The sequence below is a fragment of the Notolabrus celidotus genome, chromosome 18 (assembly GCF_009762535.1).
Source record: "Notolabrus celidotus isolate fNotCel1 chromosome 18, fNotCel1.pri, whole genome shotgun sequence".
Classification (NCBI taxonomy): domain Eukaryota; kingdom Metazoa; phylum Chordata; class Actinopteri; order Labriformes; family Labridae; genus Notolabrus; species Notolabrus celidotus.
In genome coordinates this window covers 10832482-10838259 of record NC_048289.1, presented here as the reverse complement: position 1 = coordinate 10838259, position 5778 = coordinate 10832482, and the positions used below count along the sequence as shown (strand labels likewise).

Below are 5778 nucleotides of genomic sequence, written 5' to 3'. Positions count from 1 at the left end.
TGCTCCAGGTGAGGCTCGAACTCACAACCTCGGCATCACTCTGCAGGTTACTGTCCTATAAGTACCGCGCGCTGACCGATTGCGCCACTGGAGCTTGAGAACAAACACGTATTCAATCTATCGTAATACTGGAATGTATCTGGACTAATGCCAGGAGTTTAATTTACTCATTAGAATAAGAAAACAGAAACATAGAAGTCCAAAACTGAAGAACAGAATAAATATGACAGGAAAACCAGGACTTAGTTGTCGGTCCGCATCTATACAAATCTGAGCCACGGGTAGGGGCAAACATGTAGGGGAAGGAGACATTGTTCAAATGTTTCAACTGCGATTACAATTTCATTTTATAACCCTGAGGATATGCAAAACTTGATTTCAAAGCTTTAGAGCATCAGCTTTTGGCTTAACTCTTAAACTTCAACCTTTGACCTCTGCTGAGAACTATGTACCATCAACTCTTTGTAGCTTACAGCTCAAGCCAGAATCTGCAGCAACAATCTCATACTGTAAACAGAAAAAGCCTGTCATAAACTCCTGCAGTATCTGTGATAGATCAGTAGCTTACACCTAAACTCACAGCCATTGCCCTCAATCTGGGGGTGTAGTGGAGGTAGGAGTCCAGTTTCCAGACAAAGACTTTGAGTGGAGGTTTTTGCTAGGGTTGTGGGGCACAAATTGACTCTGGAGGCAGAAGTTTTTAGAATAATATAGTTGAGATTGTTGCTGCTACTGTGCTTCAGAGGCCAAAGGTGCAGGTATGGGCAGCAGCTGGGGAATAGATCTGCATGTGGAGGCAGAAGCTACAAGTTGCGGCATGTGCGGCAGAGGATGCAGCAAATCTCCACAACCTGCAGGTGCGGCTCCCACCTGCAGATTGTATCTAAGTGCATATCATTTCATTTCCTGCCTCTGCTGCACAATCTGCAGATGGAGGCAGAAGCTGCACCAAAGATCTCTGCCACTAACATGCAACTGTTACCTCCATCAACAGATCATAGGTGACAGTTGCAGCTGAAACTCCACCCTTAGGCTCAGTAACACTTAAGGAAGTTGCATATTTCAGCTGCAGCTCATTTGTGGAGGTGGACCAGCTGGATTGGAAAGTTGTATTTAAAGCCAGAAGACCAGACATGTAGCAAAAGTTAAGTCAGCTGGTGCATTAAGGAGAGTTGGATTACAGCTATCAGCTAAATTGTGCAGTTGGAGGAAGATGCTTTTATCAGAGCCTCCAATAAGATAACCCAAATCTGTGACATTTTTTTGCTCCCAAAATGATAATAACTTTATTTGTCCACAAGGTGGAGCTATGAAGTATGAAATGATGGGTGAGCGATTTGAAAGAAACATGAAAATAATGGATATCAGCCAACTTTTCGATGTAAAAATAAAAAGATGTAGCTCTCTTGTTCTGTTAAATCAAAACATTGTAATATGGGCAACCAAAGCACTAACCCAATTAAAACTGTGAGTGGATATAATATTTACTTACATGTGTATCCCTGGTGCTGTAAGCAGAGTGGTTTAAGCGCATGCCCCAAATACAGAGGCTATAGTGCTCATTGCAGCAATCGCTGCTTGAGTCCCGGCCACTACAATTTGCTGCATGGTCTTCCCCCACTCTCTACTCCCAACATGTCCTGCCTTTCTTCAGATGTCCCACCAATGAAGGCAAATCATAATTTTAAATTAATTTTGGATCAGAATTTTGTTTATTATGGGACAATAGTATCCAGTAATGTGCATTGTAAATGGGCAATGACTTGGAACTCAACATTTCAACCCTCCCTCAATGTGACCCCCATTTTGAAGATTTTCACAACTTGCAAATTCCCTTTTTTTTCATGGTTACTTTTTCTGCTCTCTTGTCAAAAATCTGCATCACATTATTATGCAAAAATAATCTCATCCAACAGATTTCTGTCTGGTCTATAGCTACACTAAAATGCACGAAGTACTACAATTTCTAAATCCACAACATGATAATGATAAATACAGTTTGTTTTGGAGGCAACTCAGCAGTAGAGTTTAGGATTTACTGAATATTTGTTACAACATTAATTAAAACAGGTATATTCCATTTAATAAAACTAACCACTTTAAAACTGGATTGCATTAGTCTCTCCTTCTTGCTGTCCCAGCTGATAATCTGCAGCTACGCATTGTAATCAGTCTTTACAAAAGGAGGGCAGTTCTCTGTATGTGCTGCACGTAATGTGACTCTAATGCAGCATGCAGCACAACAAAGAGCAGAGAGCGTGTGGTTAATAGTGTTAAGGAAACAAGCTGTCAATGCATCAGGTCCGGGCAGGGATTTGTGTGCACCTGTGTGAAGCGAGTGTGTGAAATATAAATTAGGGTACCAACACATAAACATAAAGAAAATGCCACTGAATGAAAATCATTCCAAACCAAAAATAAAATAAAAGATGGCTGTGGCTTCCTGTCCTGGGCCGCAGCAGTGGGAGGTCTGATGTGAAATGAACTGTTCAGCATATAATGAAGCAACACACACTGAGCAGGGCCGTCTGGAGGAAATGTGGTCTGTTTGCAATTCACAGAAAACGCAACCTGCGTACATGCACATGCATAAACAAGTACGATTTATACAAGTGTATTCAAAAAGAAACTAAAACTACTTTTAAACTTTCAAACTGAAGACACCTTGACATCAACCAAAAATATGTTTATGAACATGCAGCAAAGTGAAACTTAATCTCCATTCTGCTGCTATAGTTGTTATGAGGTGTTGGTAATCAGCAAAGACAAGACTGTACTAGGAATCTGTTTACAAAAAAATCTCACAAGTCCCATTTATTTGAGTCAGTGTCAATGAGAAAACTAGTTGTGGTAATGTAAATTATATTCCTTTATTAACTACCTTCTGATAACTGGCTAACTAATGTCTAGAAATGTAATTCAGGCTTGTCGCTCTGAGGGCCTTAAACTAATTAAATGTTGTCTCTGGAACAGTCCTGACTTGTTGATAACACTTTTATGACCGCTTCCTATAAATGATCGGTAAGCGGTGGGGAAAGTTATCTCAGTTTACATCAGCTATGAGTGTACTCTTGGTATGCCAGACAGTCCCATTTCACTATTGTGGCCTAAATTATCTGTTGACAGACACACTGACAATAGTTAGTTGTCACTAGTCTGTGTGTCACACACTTGCGGCAGGGAGCAGTAGAATAAAGTAATGATTGTTATCTTTTACATAGAGGTGTACAAAAGGGAGTTGAAATCTGAATGCAGAAAAAAGCAAACATTAATATGCGGCATGGGAAATGTAAAGATTGGCCCTTGCTCCCTTGATTCACATAGAGACAATCTCCCTGTGAGAATCATCTACTTCTAAGGTGACTCTTCCTTTATCTTATAAGCAAAGTTGTACATAATGTTCTTACAATAGACAGTTGGGAGTCCGGGTGCTCCTTTGGTTTTGCGTTTAGTCTCTTCAGAGGCAGATTTTTTTTTTTTTAGTGATGCTCCTTGGCAACCTTTTATTGGACCGTGTGAAGATCAAAACAAAGCAGTAAAATCATACTGTATCTCTTTTACATGTGTGCACACACATCTGTTTCACTGCCAGTGGTACGGCTAGTGCAAAAATCCAGATGCTTTGTCGAGGTAATTTTGTAAGAAAAACAGAAACTGGGAGAGGTAAAATCCAGCGTTTGTATGAGTTTTGTTGACATGGAGGTCAAGTATGTGATGACACCAAGTGGTAATCTTTGATTTTGAAAAATTATGCCAATGTGAAAGCGCAACAAACTGCAGTAACATCAAGTGGCTGGCTTCAAAAGCCAAGGGGACCCTGTAAGAGCCGGTAATAAAATGCTATATGTTGTGGCTAATTGGTGTACATGTCAGTAGGATAACTTTTTTGCACTTTAATATACTTTTTCAAGTAATTCAAATTCAGCGATGCCTGAGAGGTAGTTCAGGCAGGCAACTCATGCTGCCCTGATTTCACATTTGTCATTCTTCTTTCTTACATTCTACCTCTGCTTTGCCAATGCCACCTCTGCCCTACACCAGTGTTGCCCTCAAATTTTCAGCCCCACCACTTGCCCAGCATCCACCAGCAGGCTCCAACCAAAGGGGATTAAGATATTTTCTCATCACTCCTCAAAGCTCATCTGTGAGGAGTGATGTTCTGCTGCTGCAATTACGTTTTGACCGATGCAAGCATGTGCATCAGAATGCATTCATTTAATTGTGATTACAGTTCGCAAACCATAAACATAAGTGTCATATCAGGAAAGCCATATAGATTGCCTGTATTCTTTGTCTTTGACCATAAAGCATCGGTTACATCTTTATCTTTTAAGGTAGTCATCACCAAACTGACGTGAGCCACACCCAGAAACACCTGGACAGGCTTGTATAGAGCATAATCTATAATGACAACCCCTTCCTTTGTACTGAGCTGTATCCTGTGTGCTTTCACATCAGACGACACCATTGATACAGTGATTGAATGCCGAGGTGGTGAGGGGTGGTATTCAGATTAACTAATCAAAGGTTTTTGACCACAGGCGAAGACAGTTAGAGGTGATTACGTACGAAAGAACTGAACACCAACCCTGCAGGGGGAAACTGAAAATGCGGGGTTGCAGTGATGCCTACTTGAGAGTATGTAAACCACAAAATTGGTCTAAAATAGAAGATTTTCTGAAACATTTAATGGGGGAAAATTATGCATCTATATTTCAATGCAAAAAATTCCTTCAAAGCACTAGATATACACTAGATATCTGCAGCATGTTAATCTAATTTGTTTGGCCACTGGCTAGCTTTCATTAACTGTTCATTTTTCTACTAAGGTGTCCTTGAAGTATCACTTGATGTGCAGGTGTGTCTTAATCTGTGTGAGGTTCCAATCCGGCCAGCTGAATGACTTTGCAAAGTGAACAAATTACAAAAAAGACATTAACTGCAATTTTTCAACAAAAGTAACTACTATTTCAAATTTGTCCTCTTGGGGTCGCATAAAATAATAGTGCTGACGGAGCGCACCAGAACAGCGCTTTTTTTTTCGGGACTTTTTTTCTCAAAGTGAGAAAATAGATGACTTGCTTTTTGCATAATCCGGTTGAGATTCATAAAGACTTTCAGAGCACTATAAGAGGATCCACTAACTACTAACACTAACTCTACACCCCTTTTATTGCACTCGTGCCTTTTGTACTTATATATTTTATATATTTTTTTATTAGTACTTGATTTTTAGTGTCTGTATATTTATGTTTGTACAGGGAGTATGCAAAAATACCGGAGTCAAAATCTTTGTATTCTTGAGATACATTGTGAATAAAGTTCTTTCTGATTCTGATTTCTGCATACAACACTGTCCAGCGAGCAAACTGTTCATGTTGGAGCTGAGGGGTCCAAAATAATCAACTTTACCTTCTTCATTATTATAATCTCTGTTCTTTTGCAGTAAACATTACACTCTGTGTCAACTGAATAGGTAACCTGTGTGTTTGGTGTGTTCGCAGCAGGTTTCAGGGCTTAAAGAGTAAAATATTCGGCCCACTATGAGACTCATCATGGCAAAAAATACAACAGCTGTTTTTGTAGAAAGATAGTTGCACTAAAATAAAGGGAAAAAATTTGAGTTTTCGTTATTTATAGGTTATTATGTTATGACTTTACTTCAGATCAACTTGGGCTGTATGTGGCCCTTGAACTGAAATGAGTTTGACGCCCCTGCTGTATGTGAACAGCTACCTGCAGTTGCTTTGTCTCACCAGTAGGAGGCAGTGTGAGGTC

General features: G+C 39.9%; 1 non-coding gene across 1 annotated transcript; it reads right to left on the bottom strand.

Annotated features, from left to right (window-relative positions):
• trnai-uau lies at nucleotides 1–94 on the bottom strand. The gene is made up of 2 exons: nucleotides 57–94; nucleotides 1–36 (listed from the first exon to the last, which is right to left on the bottom strand). It is a non-coding gene; the product is annotated as a tRNA-Ile (tRNA).
• Nucleotides 95–5778: the final 5684 nt, after the last annotated feature.